The sequence below is a fragment of the Podarcis muralis genome, chromosome 11 (genome assembly GCF_964188315.1).
Source record: "Podarcis muralis chromosome 11, rPodMur119.hap1.1, whole genome shotgun sequence".
Lineage (NCBI taxonomy): Eukaryota > Metazoa > Chordata > Lepidosauria > Squamata > Lacertidae > Podarcis > Podarcis muralis.
In genome coordinates this window covers 33,460,468-33,474,932 of record NC_135665.1, presented here as the reverse complement: position 1 = coordinate 33,474,932, position 14,465 = coordinate 33,460,468, and the positions used below count along the sequence as shown (strand labels likewise).

The window sequence follows — 14,465 nt, the reverse complement described above, 5'->3', positions numbered from 1 at the left end:
TGCATAATACATTTTATACTTTTTTGAACTAGTATCATATGTATTTCTTACAATCTAAGAGGTTTTAAAAATGCATCTCTATTTAAGGATAGTTAAGATCTGCATGCTGCTTTCTAACCCACCTAGGAATCTGAACTAATTCTTCTCTGGTTCATTTTAGAATGAGGCAGACACTGTTAATTTCACCCAATTGTGATTCTAAACAGTACATTGGGCGTGCTCAAAATTTGGGATTCCCCCCCCCCCCCAGTTTTTTTTCCAAATCAAAGAAAACAAATAATTAAGACAAGGATAGGAGGTATGAATACTCAGCCTCATATGCAGCAGCCTAATCCAGATCCATGAATCACCTAGACTAGGGATCAGGATACTGTGGCTTCTAAATGTTGCTGAACTCAGCATCAGCTGGCATGGCCAATGGCCAGGAATGATGGGAGGTGTGATCCAGCAGTATGTGGAGGGTTTGTTTCTGATCCAGATCAGTTTTGACCCATGTGTGATTGTGTGTGTGTTTGTGGTGGGGGGAATTCTTGGGTAAGATCCTCTGTCTGCTTGTCCCTCACCACTAAGAGGCTGAGTTTAGGCAAGCGAACAGGCAGTGTTACCTGCTGCTACTTCTCCTTTCCAAAGGAAGAAAAGTGGGTCAGTAAGTAGCCAAGGCAAGAGGAGGAACACTGGGGATGTATGAATGCATCTTGCATTTGCCACAAGCAGCGCTGTTTCCAGCCCAACGTACTTCGGCTTCTGCGAAAATATTGTTTGGCTTGCTGTCTGCTGATGCCGAACCTAATGCAATTATTTATGTGACCATTATGTGAGGCCACACCATTCAATTCAATGGAAGGGAACATCAAGGAAAGGGGGGTCAGGAATGCCATCACTCACATTACACTTATGAACTTTTAAAAACCAATGGAAGTAAATACCCATCACATTCACTTGCCAGATTTCTGCTTCTGGGTTGGGAATGAACACATTAACTGATGCTGTTCCAGTGCTGTTTCCAAAGCTGTTTGAATTTTCTACTATTTTTAAATAGCAACAAGACCAGGGAGCTCCTGGTGACCAGCAGTGAGCCCCACATCTAGGTGTAGGTCTCAGCAGATGCCCAACAATGTCAACCCTTAATTCTGGACCTGATGTTGAACGTTACTGACACCACGCTAAAAGGCAGCTATTTAATATTTCAGGAGGAGGCTTCTTTGGGAAGAAAGTGGTTTGGATTCAACACACTTGGTGGATTGTACTGTAGATTGAGCTGAAAGCTACAGATGTCAGCAGTGGCAATTTCCCTCATAAAAGAGTCTGTGCTCAAGGCTTGACTGCCCCACAACTCTCACCAGCCAACCAAAGCTTCCCTAGCTGCCAGCCCTCTCCAGAATTCCTTTACATAAGCAATGCTTTCTCAAGGAACAGAGATAAAAGTTTAAGTAAGACTTTTTCTATAACTGTAGTTCTTAAGAAAGTTTCCAAAGAGCTAAACATGCATACCCATTATTCCTTTGGCAAGTCCACAGAGAACAGCAAGCCAACCAATTCAAATCAGCTTGCTGAACTCAACTGAGGCCTACAAAATAACACTGGAAGAAGCAACCAGTTACCTTCTGCTCTGCATGTAGAGGGACAGAAAGCAACTTGCCCAAAACCAGAAAGCACATCTGTGGTAGAAATTGTTAAACACGCAGAATGGGTTCATAGCAGATAATCCTGATTCAGAAAAAGGTAAAACAATGGGGGGGCATTGTAAATGATGGAGGGGTGACCTCATTTTGACACCAGATAGCCCTAGGTTTGCTTAGTAGGTCATCTTAGGCAAGGAAATTAATGTAATCTCCCCCAGCCCTTCATTCTTTCACTAACCAAAGTTCCAGAAGTCTTTTTCATAAGTCAACCCCCCCATTGTTTTTTAACATAATAGCTGGTGATTAAATCCATCTGCAATAGTACATCCATCCAACACATGGAGTGGTCAGTGAGATTGCACCTCTCTTCCCCACCCCAAACAGCAAGTGCTCTGGAACCCTGATTCCAAATGCCTACATATTTAGTAGGAGGGTGAAAAGGTGAGCTTTTGTGAGTATAGCTGTCCACAGGGAAGTTTCCCATGCAACCCCTAAAATCTGACCTTGAAGAAATTCCATGGATCTTTACCAACTTGGATGATCCAATTTTACCTGACAACAAGGCTTAACAGATTTATTTCGCAAACCATTGTTGACAACATACTCACATGCCAAGTGTGACCTGTCACTGGGCATCATTCAATGAGTAGGTAGTTGAAACCAAATCCCATTGTAAGCCATAGGTTTAGAATACCCTGGTCTGTAACTAATGTTCCATTTCCACCCAGGGATTGCTCTTTAATCTAGCAGAAGCTTCCAAGAGCAGAAGTAGGGAAGTAAGTCATTTATTTACTGATTCCCTTTCCTTCTGCAATCTCTGGTGACCTTCTCCATCTGTTGTAGAGTAGACTTTCCAAAATATCATAGGGGTGGCTTGGAAAGCTTTAGAAGAAAAGCGAACTTGAGGAAATCATAGCCCTTCCCCTTTCATTCATGGAAGTCTCTGCTGAATCAAAGAACTTCCCATGAATGGAGAGCACTGAGAAGCACGAATTCCACTGAGATTTAGACATAGGGCTCATATACACTTCTGCTTGTGCCATACCTAGAAAGCACGGTTCCAAGCAGCTTTCTGCTTGTTTTGCGACTTCTGGCCATAGGCCCAAGCAGTTTTGCCTTTGATCTGCTGCATTCCCCCACCCTTTAGTGGTAAATTCGAGCGAACGCCAATCCTCAGAAAACCCTCTTGCCATTTGTTCTGATTCAGCTGGTTTTCCCAGGGGAAAGTAGTGGGGCAAATGGAAGTGCAGGTGAGTGCATCGTTAACTCTGGCTGCATTTATTTGTTAAGCTTGCGCCACACTCTTCATCTAAAGAGCTCAGTGCAGCTTACATATGCCTCCCCGGTGTGGTCTTCCACCTACACACCTGGACTGCAACCATCTACTTCAGTGGGAGTGATAGGACATTTCTCCCACTGAATGGAAATAATTTCCATGTAGAAATAAATAGGTATGCCATCTGAATTTCTGAAAAATACACAGCTAGTGTATCCCGACTAACATATCACCCTGTGTAGTCGCGGCAATCATACTTTAAATGAGACAGTATGCATGCTTCTCCCCCTCTATTCATAAATTGGGAATGGCAGGTAAAGTGACCTTGAATGTGCCTACCTGGGTGCAGGATTGCATCTTTAAGCTGTGAGCCTACAAACAAATCCCACTGAAGCCAAGGGGATTTCTTTCCAAGTCTGTCTGCTTAAAATCAAAGCATCCTGATAGTTTTGAGACTATCAGTATATTTGCTTTAGATTTTATTGGCAGACTTGTACTGTTTTGTCAGTAGGGAACCTTATTTGGGGTTAGCTAGGGCCAAACTAAATGTTAAATGCAGGAATTTACTGCATTTAAACACAGAACTACACTGGTCACAAAGGAGGAGGAGCCTAGGGGAGGTATCTGAGTTTAGAAAGCAAAGAGGTGCATGTCTGATGCATGCAGAGATCTTCCCACAACTTTCCTCCTTCACTGATCTCCAATACCAGAAATGGCTTCCGTGCAGGGAGGGTGAAGGGAAAGCACTTGGAAGCAGGGAGATTACAGGGATGTAAGAAGTGGCAAGCTCTTTCCATGTAAGCAGGGAATTCCTTATTTAAACTCACGAAACTGGCCATTAAATCTAGTCTGGCTCTTGTCTTTATCAGAGTGTCTCTATGCCTACTCTCTGACAAAGTAGCCAGCAACAAGGATTTCTAATTTTCTGAATGTGGGACATCTGATTAGGAATATTGGACTCAGTTCCAAAAAGTGTTGGCATGCATAGATGATAGATAGATAGATAGATAGATAGATAGATAGATAGATAGATGATAGATAGATAGATAGATGATAGAGAGATAGAGAGATAGAGAGATAGATAGATGATAGATGATAGATATAACAATAACTAAATACACAATATTACAAATATGCGGGAAAACTATTAAAACAGCGCCAAAAGAGATATGAACAGGATTGTGAAAATAAGAAAACAATAAATACTTAGATAGATTATAGATTGATTTTCCAAAATCTAAGAAATGTGTTAGGCATTAAGTACAGCAAAGTTTGTTCTTTTTTTGATGCCAGGTCAAAACTTGTCTGTTTGTCCTCTGGGTGTATTAGCTGCATAGTCTCTCTTTACTGCCTCTGAAAGTTGTTTTGACTGCTTGTTTGCTGTTCAGTTTCATGGCTGTTATTTACGGTTGTATAACCATCTTCGGTCTCATTTTGTACACCTTCCTGATATCTAATTGACAAAGGGACAGTTATCAGAAATCTCATAATAAATAAACAATAAGAGAAAATAAATAAAAGATAACGGAGGCGGAAAAGATGAAAGGGAAAAAACTAAATGAGGGGCTAGTTTTGTGAATTCTACCTTCCCCCTACAGTGCTGATGAAAGAACGCGGGAGGGTAGAGGGAGAGGGAGAATGCCAGAAAGATGCAATTTATTCCCTGTACAAAACAATAGCAGCTCCAGAAACTGTGTTCCTTTCTGGAGGGCCAATTGTATCAGCCAGAAATGCTGCACAACATGAAGGAAGGTCTATTATCCTTCTTCCCATTTGCTTCTCTGCACTGAATTAACAGTAGAATTTGACTAACAACAGCACTTGGTCCCCTACGCCTCAGTCTGAAACAATCTGCCAATCATTTTTTGTTGAAGGGTACAGAATCTGACATGGACTCAAAGCCAGTGTTGGGATGAATGAAACTGAGACCATAGCACGTCTCGATCCATCATGACAGTGCTGTATGGTGCAGAAGGCTATTCTTAACAAATATCCGTGAGCACCATTGGAGGCCACAATCCCAGGCACATTATTTACTGTGCAACTGATGTTTCTTTGTACTTTTTTGTAAAAAAAGAACTCCCTTCATCACAGTGTTCTCGTTGCCTCTGATGAAAAAATAATGACTTTTTCCTCACATTTTGTGCTTTAAAAAAACAAAAACAGAGGTCCTGATCCACAGATCCTTACAGATGTTTCTGTGCGCAGAGATCTCCATGCATGTAATTTCTAAATGGAAGGTCAACAATGTCACCTTTAACAGCTCCATCAACTGATGGAAGGAGGAACAGAGGCCTGGATTTAATCTCCTACCTGCCCCAACATTGTTCTTGGCACTGTCACTGAGGACTGCTCCAACCATCTGGGAAGGGTGTATGTATGTATGTATGTGTGCAGGCACATGTGTCACATTGAATTCAGGAGGCTTTAAAAAAGCACCCCAAGCAACTTTTGGGGGTGTACAAATACAGTGGATCTATCACATAACTTTCAACTCAATCTGCTACTAGTTATACCAAAAGATTGATTCATGCAAACAGCTATCCTCCTAGAGTGGATATTTACCAATTGTCTATCAAAGTTGGAGTCAAATGCCAATAGCAGTGTCTTTAATGTGATAGTTCATGACCTTACATTGGTTCAGGAGATGGAATAGAGCATTTTGTGGTTTTCTTTGCAAGTGTCAGTAAAGGATCATTAGTCTTGTTGATTTCAATGGGACCAGCATCCAGGTCTGTAATAACTTAAGCCATAATTTTAGATTTTAAAGTTCCACTGTAATCAATGTCCTACTATTAAGAAGCAGAGAGACATGGGATCAGAGCTGAAGTCTCACCAATATCCAATATCTGCCAGAGGAAGCCTCCATTTGATCAGACTCCCTTCCCTGAACCCAGGATTCAGCACATTATGAACCTTGAAGCAACCATGTGTGTGCCATGGTTCCAGCGATCTGAATTTTCTGCTTGGGCTTCTAAAATGTACACTGTCTTCTCTCCTTTCAAAGCCACTGCAGTGCTTGCCCAACATCACATGATGTCATGCTTTGGTGTACTGTATGCTGAAGCACCACGTTCACCAATTATATTGGGGACATACTCTCTAAATTTCTGAAATATATTCTGAAGATCAGGGAAACTGCTGCATCTTTGATCTATGAGCTACCCACTCATATGTGAGGTTGATCAAGTGCATGGATAAGTCTCGTGACAAAAGAAAGAGGCCCAAGAATGTGCAGGAGCCACTTATTAAGACAGAACCAGAAGATTTGTTCATTGTCATTCAATAGGGGTTAAATTATCTAGACTGTGCCTGAATTAAATAGTTAAGGGCTGAGACCAGTTTCACTAAAACCAGAGGGAAAGAATAGCTAGAGTATTTCATTGTACAGAGACCGATGGAACAGAATTCTCAACAGAGGTATAAGCTTATTTAGGTTTATAGATATGTTAGGCGGTGAAGTAAATTCTAACTCATTGAGATCGAGAAAGGGCTTTGAGCACCTCCCAAAAGAGGTTGTATAAATAACAAAAAATATATAAAACAAGTGTTCTGTTGCTCCAACCCATTACAATCTTTCTTTCGACATGTAAGCAATTCAGTCAGAAGAGGGAAAGATTAATGTGCAAATGTAGGTTGGTGCAAAAGGAATTAAAACAAAATTAGTTGTTACACCATAGTTGGTAACTATGTAAACATTTCCTGTTTATTAAGATACAGTTAGATTTTAGAGATAATACAATATTGTGCTGCTTTAGCGCTTGTTCTCTTTCTTTTACTTTTCTGTATTTTAAAGACGGTATCACAATTGTTCACCTCTTTTGTCATCTGCTGGAACATTCCACTTCTCTCTGTCTTCCATTTGGATGGTATCAGTCAGTAATTACAGTTCACATATACTGTAGTTTAGTGAAGCTGTAAAGAATTGTTTTTTTAAAAAAAAAAACAAATCCCTGGCAAAGCAGTATCCCATTACATCACTGCTTCACATGCATGCATTCTCTTCAATATTGTTGGCTATTTCAGGTTAACTACCAAAATTATTTGCCTGAGAAGCGAGATTTAATTGTCTTACAACTACCTCTGTGAAATACAATAGGGATAACAAGTACCCATTGATTATACTATTGGATAGAAAAAGGGACTCTTATTCTTGCATTTTTCATTCATTTTGTCATTGCATTCTCTTTGAAAGAGACCAAATGGGTCTCAGCAGGTGAAAGCAAAGAAATGTGAAAGGGCCCCTTTGATGAACGACAATAACACAACTGCCCTCCTCTCTCCTTTAACCCCCTCCCCCCATTTTTTTTGGAGATTATAAAACCGTATTAAATCATGCCCTGTTCGATATTGATTGAGAGGGAGCTAAACTAAAACCAACAATAGTAGACTGAATCAGAGAATTGAAATTTCTTCAATGGGCACTAAATCCAACTAACCTCCCAGTGCTTTTTTCTCCGGGCAGGCACTTAATAAATAAATAAAACTATTTACTTACCATCAAACTATTATATAAGGAACAAATTTACATTTGTGCCAGCATCATCAGTTACAGTCGTGTCAACATCTTGCAACAGTAACTGCAAGAAGCTGTGCCCACAATCTTATAGGTGGCAAATTCAAGTCAAGATTTGAGGGAAGGGAAATTTGAAATATTCGTAACACCTGTTGCTGAGTTCAAAAGAAGTACAAAGCACTTTTAAAACTACAAAAATATATGTGGTTCAAGAAAGGCAGAATAATATTTGATGTTAGACCTAGATAATATTTGATGTTAGACCAATTGTGTTTCAAGGCTATTTATTGTAGACATCAGTATTCACTATGTGACAATCAGTTTGGTCTTGCTTGAATATGTTAGCTTAGAGGAGCTCTTCATGATAACATTGGGTGTTAATTTATGGTCAGTGGAGGACACACACCCCTCTTATTATCACAATGCATTTCGAACTGTAGCTGCAAATAACATAAAGCCAAAAAAAAAAAAGTTCTTACATCGTACCAAAGTCAATGCCAGTGCTTTTAATCTGAATGTGCTGTTTCTCGGTCGTATTCAAGCTATAGACTTGAGCTGTAAAGGTCTTTTCCATATTTTTCACTCTTATGTGTGTATCAGAAATTACAGCAGTTCTCTGTCAGAGGTAATTCCTGAGCATAGTTTACAATGTGAGGGGGGGAAATACTGATTTAAACAATCCATTTCCAAATAGACATTGTATTATGCCATGATAATAAGTGATGGCTAGATTCAACAAAATGTTCTGAAGTGATACTTCTCAAATTAGCCATTAGTGCAGAATGAAATAATTGTTCAGATAATAATGATACCAATATTAATTCTGTTCCTAGTATGTAAAGATAAGGGCTTTTGGGGTATTTATTATTAATAGACTTATTTGAAAGAACAGCACACAGAGAGCCAGGGAGGGGGAGCATATAAAAAGCTTTCCCTAGTAGACAGCAGCACAGTTATAAAAATTAAGAAAATGAAGCAAAGTAGTCCAGCATTCAAAGAAAAATATGTGTCACCTTTCTAATAGCTAAAATGTTTTGATGTTTGATGGTTAGAAACCCTTCAAATATGCACTCATCAATGAGGTGATTCATGATATCCATGCGGAAAGTATATTAAGACTTTTGCTGCTACTAACATGCTGCATGTTTAAAATATTAGTATCAAAAAACATCTGACAGATAAAAATCTTTGGAAGGATAGAAAATACTGCAGTGATAAAAAGAAGTGTGATGAGACATGAAAGAGCTGCATACAAAGCAAGATGCTTTTGAGAGGAACGCATACAAAAGAAAAGAATTAATTATCTTTTCACCATATGTTTATGACTGTATTGATTTTTTTGATTGATCTATATGCTTTCTTTTTCTTTTTACTCTAATAGTTGCTTTGCCTCTGTTTATTTACTTTCCTCATGTGACATCTATCGGTGTTCACCTTTGATTTCGTTCAATGCCTGTTGCAATACTTCCATCCAGCAATACTTTCTCTGTGGAATGCACATCATTAATAAATATTTTGATTATGAGCTAAATGTGAAGGTTGAAACCACTTGTAATTGCATTTGGCTCTTAACAACAAAAAGATGCATAGAGCAATGGCAGGTTTTGAAGCTTCTAGTGCCGAAACTGCGGTGATGCTCTTTGACACAGTTTCCCAAGCAAATTTTTATAAATATAGCATACCAGCTACAGAGCTTTAATTTCTTAAAATGCCACTCAGGATGAACTGGCTGAATTATAATGCTAATTGTATTTTAATTTGATTTGACTTTTCAAAGGAAGATACAGCATGCTAGGTTTCTATTAATAATTATCAAGGTGTGGGGAGGTGGTTGTGCAAGCTTCATGTGCCTTATTTTTCAGATTGTGCAAAAAATGTGCTAATTCTTCTGTTGTCCAGTTCCTTGCAAAAATGTTCCTGTCCCTTACCTAAACAAGCCTAAGGTACCTAAAAATGCACCTGTCCTCTACCTAAATAATAAATTCTGGAGGAAAGAAGACTCTTGCAGTTTTTTTTGTTCCTCGTTGTCTAGAAATAGACACACCTTCCTTCCAAATTACATTATGTATGCTGAGAAATACAGTCGTCAACTAATTGAGGATAAGCTGTAATGAACTATTGTGCTTGTCCTTATTGCCTACCAATTATCTACGGTGATTATAATTAGGACCAATATTTTTTTTTCCTTGGGAGTGTTTGGGCAATCATCATTTGCTTATGGGTGCGTTGTTGTTGTGCTACATTTTGACATTGTTCTCCAGATATGATCAAGGGAAATATAGTCTAGATAGTGTGTGTGTGTGTTGCAATGAATACCGGTACATGCTTTGTCTACATTTAGTGTTTGAAAAGACATTCAATGTATTTAATAGAGTGATGGCCACCACCTAGGATGCCTTTGAAAGAGAATTAGACAAATTTATGGAGGATACGACTATCAGTGACTATGGGGCCTTGCCACCCTGGACTCATTCAGAAGGATTAGTGCAAACTGGATAAACAATAACAATCATGATGGGTATGTTTCTGCCTCCATTGTCAGAGGCCAGTTGCTCCTGAAGATAAGTTCTGGGAATCATGAGTTGGGAGAATGCTGTTGCAACCAGGTTGCACTTGCTGGCTCACCAGAGTGGTACATGCTCTGGTTATCTCCCGCTTGGACTACTGTGATGTGCTCTGTGTTTGAAGGTGACTTAGAAACTAATTCAAAATGCGGCTGCCAGACTGGTGACTGGGAGCAGCTCCCAGGACACCGGTTTGTAAAGGATCTACATTGGTTCCCAGTACATTTCCGAGCATAATTTAAAGTGTTGGTGCTGACTTTTAAAGCCTTAAACGACTTTGGCTCTGTGTACCTGAAGGAGCGTCTCCACCCCCATTGTTCAGCCTGGAGACTGAGGTCTAGCTCCAAGGGCCTTCTAGCGGTTCCCTTACTGTGAGAAGTGAGGTTGCAGGGAACCAGGCAAAGAGCCTTCTCAGATGTTGTGCCCACCCTGTGGAACGCCCTCCCATCAGATGTCAAGGAAATAAACAACTACAATCATACCTCTTGTTGCATTTGCTGCACGTTGCGGCTTTTCGGGTTGCGAATGCAGCAAAGCATTCTGCACACTTCGCACATGCACAAAAGTGCTCTATCGTGCTCTGTGCTTGCGCGGAAGCGCTGCTCTAGTTGCAGACTTTTCGGGGTGCGAACGGCACCCCAGAATGGATCGTGTCCGCAACTAGAGGTACCACTGTATCTGACTTTTAGAAGACATCTGAAGGCAGCCCTGTATAGGGAAATTTTTATGTTTGATGTCTTACTGTGTTTTAATTTGTTGGAAGCCTCCCAGAGTCTCCCAGTCAGATGGGCGGCATATAAATAATAAAAATGTTATTTTTTATTTTTTATTATGGCTTCCCCTGGACAAGGACCTTTGGCCTGATCCATCAGGGCTCTTCTTATGCTTTTATTCTCAGACAGCCAGTTTGGTGTGTGAGAGAAAACCATTCACAATTTCTTTAAGTTTTAAACAGATTAGAGATTGTTCACAACAACAAAAGTCATCTTCAATACCCATAAATGTAAACACCTGATTAATCATGTTTTCATCTCTTGCAGACATCCTTACGCCACTGAAACTGAAGCAGGCCGCTGAATTCAACCCAAGCATTTAACACCACTGCAGCCTGAATACCAGGTTTGGTCAACATAAAATAAAAAATATTCATGTGTAGTTATGTATTTTTCTGGAGGACAGTCAACCCCGGAAGCCAGTCAGGTAAGTGGAAGAATTTTGGATTGATATCTAATGGGAATAAACATGATTCCCGCTTCATGTGCCAGATATGTGCACAGATATGTGCTTGTCCACAGAGTATCTTCTGACAAATACTCAATATTTGATTAGGATGCATGTCCTGCCCACACTACCACCATGGCAGACATGAGCTGAGTGCATTTACAGCCATGTGTGCCCTTTAAGGCACTCAGTGTGCTTTAGGAGACATGTATCTCACTCATCAGCTGCATAATTCATCAGGCCGAACCACATGGCTCTTTTTAGTGATGAGGTGGTGGGACTTGAGCGAATGTGGTTTGAATGATTCCCTTTGTGGTTAAATGGCCACAATAGCACTTCACTACAAGTCTAGGTGCTATATTTCCACCCTCTCGCAAGATGCGGGGATGGGATACAGTAGCTGCATATTGAACTGTGGCCGCTTGAAGATGCAATCTCTTGACAATTTTGCCACGCTGCCTGTAGGGGGTAAAATTTACACTTCATTTTTATCCACAGAAATTCCCCCCCCAGTCCAGATGATCATGCTAATTAGCCCCTGGACTTTGATCCTTAGAAAAATGAAAAATGAAAAATAAATCAAATCCTGCCTTTCCTTCGTGATGCTTCCCAGCACAGAGAGAATCAATCACATAAAGTGTGACATCACACCTTTCCCCAACATACCGTACTTCCAGTTCTCCAGCACCAGAGAGAAACTGGGTGATATATTGCACTTCTCATGATTACCCATCTGCATAGTGTGGATCACCACATGGGGTGGGGGGGGGCAAACCCTCTCGAGATTGTCTGCACTACTCCTTCATTCCAAATATAATGTGAGGAGTGGGGTGTAAATTGGCCTAATTCTTCCGTTCATCTTGGTTGTTGATCTGACACATCAACATCTTTACAGGGTATGCAAAATTATCAGAAACTGTAAGATATTGGTCCACTAATTGGGACTCCTGTTACAAAGTTTTGTCATGATTTCTAACCAAACAGGTTTATACTCATGAAATACTGCAAATATAGGAAAGATCTTGGTTTTCTAGCTTGGTCTCCCTTATTTTTCTCCCCACATCTGATTACATGTCCTCCAGTTGTTACCATTGTATTTAGATTAATTAATTTTCACTAAATGCCAATTTACGCTTGTGCATCAGAGGGAGATTATTCCTTATAGGCCAATTAGCATCTCCTTCGGAAGAGCTCAAATGAAGAGGTTTTGCTCAACTGTGTGTGTATGTGTATGCACATTTGTGTGTGTGTTGGGGGAAAATAGAAACCATATTCTAACCATATTGCATAGGTCTAGAGAGAAGTTCCCTTTTGCTACTTTAATGTACCAAACCTTTAGTATTCTCTAAGTTTTCTTTAGCTCCTTCTCAGACCTTCATGCTCAGAATTTTAATGATTAGGTCTTCCTCATTGACACTCCATAAATTCCTACCCCTTGCACTTCCATTTCTGATGTAGTGCTGTAGAGGCTTAAAGCAAGCAAACAAAAACCCTAACTGGAAGTAGAAGCAAAAACGCAATGGAGTAGGCAAAAGAGATTACTATTAATCCAGCACATTTCAGGCCCTAAGTATAAGGGAAGGAGCAGCAGTACATCTAAATGTTGACTTGTTCATTCTCTTAATTTCCCTGAAGGAGGACCAGTAGGGTCCGGAACACATTGGCTCAATAAACCTCTCTCTTGACTGCCCCATTACTTTTTGATTCCACTTCCACATCCTTTTGGGGAGTTCCCATTTTTGTTACATTTCCAAACTATATTGCTCTTTATTACAGTGGAATGCAGAGTGTCCTCAAACGACCTCTTAAATCAGAGTTAAATGGAAGATTTTAGTAAGGAGTTAAAGGTAAAAAGAAAAGCATCTGGATATATCTGTAAGATGCAGGTAATAAGAATGTATTATATTTTTGTGGTTTGGGGGTGGGGTCTGCCAAACCTATGTTAAGCTGGAAAGGTGCTCTCCCTTTTTTGTTCAGTTCCTATTACATGCACCAAACACAAATAAATAAAAAGCAAGCTCACACTAGTGAAATCCAGATATTGGGTTGCCAATGTGGTGCCCTCCAGATATGATGGACTGCGACTCCCAGCATCCCTGAACATTGGTGGTGCTGGCTAGGACTAATGGGAGTTGTAGTCCAGAACATCTGAAGGGTACTATTTCTGCTGTCTCTGATCTAAATTCTAAATATTGTGGGTTGGGATCTATCAAGTATCTTTTGTGAGCTGAAAGCATAGGTACAAAATCCGGCAAAACTTATGAAGAGAAATGACAAGTGGAATGATTTCACATACCGTGGGCAATGATGACTCTTTCATGCCATCTTCAGCTTTGTCTGTCTCCAACCTAAGAGCCTAATCCAATTCTTTGCAGTGTATACAAGCAGACAACCTCACTCAGGCTATGTTGGTGCATATATCTCCTTTCCCCTAGTTGTGATTCAGTGACCTGCTCTCTCCTAGCACTTAAGTGACAATAACCGGGATAGTAGCCAGTTCTTTGCACCCATCCAGCGTTCCTTGGAGTGAGTTTCCAATGCTGGTGCATACTTCAAATTGTTAATTCTCAAAGATTTCCTCTTACTTTTATCAGAGTTGGGGCAGCCTGTCCCATTTGCTATCTGAGGCAAAACAGGAAGATGCCCCTCTATTTCTGCCACCCCTACCAAAGCCTTGCTTGCTGGGGACACACAGCGACTTCTGGTGAGATCTCACGAGAAAATCTTCCTCAGAACTCTCACAAGATCTCGCTGGAAGCTGCAGCTGCCTGTGAAGCTGTGTGGCTCTGGCAGCAGGGGCAGGCAAGGGGCCTACAGGGGCACCACTGCCTTATAGGATTCAGCCACCTGAGGTAACTATTTCGGTCAGCCTCATATGCAGGCCAACCTTGATCAGAGTAGAAGTGGCCACTTCTTTCTATTCATGTCATGGCTTATACAATAGCAGCCCTACTGCAAGAGTAACAGTGAAAGCCCGAGGATGTGTAGCATATTTGCAAGGTTGTCATCAGAAGGGTCCTTCTGAATCAGGCCCATTTGTTGAAATCAAACAAGCACTTTTGCTATAGTCTTCAGTGCTTGCTTAAAACATTTTTCTTTTGGCAAAGCAGGGCTCTTTTTCAGCCAGAACTCACCAAAACTCAGTTCTGGCACCTCTCAGGTGGGCACCAATGCCATTCTAAGAGAACAAGGACCATGTCCATACTGAGTTCTGGCACCTCTTTTTCTAAAAAAATAGCAGTGAGGTAAACCCATTCAGACATGTG

The 14,465-nt window shown here is 40.5% G+C and overlaps 1 long non-coding RNA gene across 2 annotated transcripts in view; it reads left to right on the top strand.

Annotated features, from left to right (window-relative positions):
- Positions 1–13,079, top strand: part of LOC114606932 (uncharacterized) — an 83,227-nt gene extending 70,148 nt beyond the window's left edge. For both annotated transcript variants that reach the window (XR_013394578.1, XR_003709005.2), the window contains 2 exons: positions 11,019–11,097; positions 12,976–13,079. This is a non-coding gene — a long non-coding RNA (uncharacterized LOC114606932). The remainder of the gene's footprint in view (positions 1–11,018; positions 11,098–12,975) is intronic.
- The last annotated feature ends 1,386 nt before the right edge of the window (positions 13,080–14,465 follow it).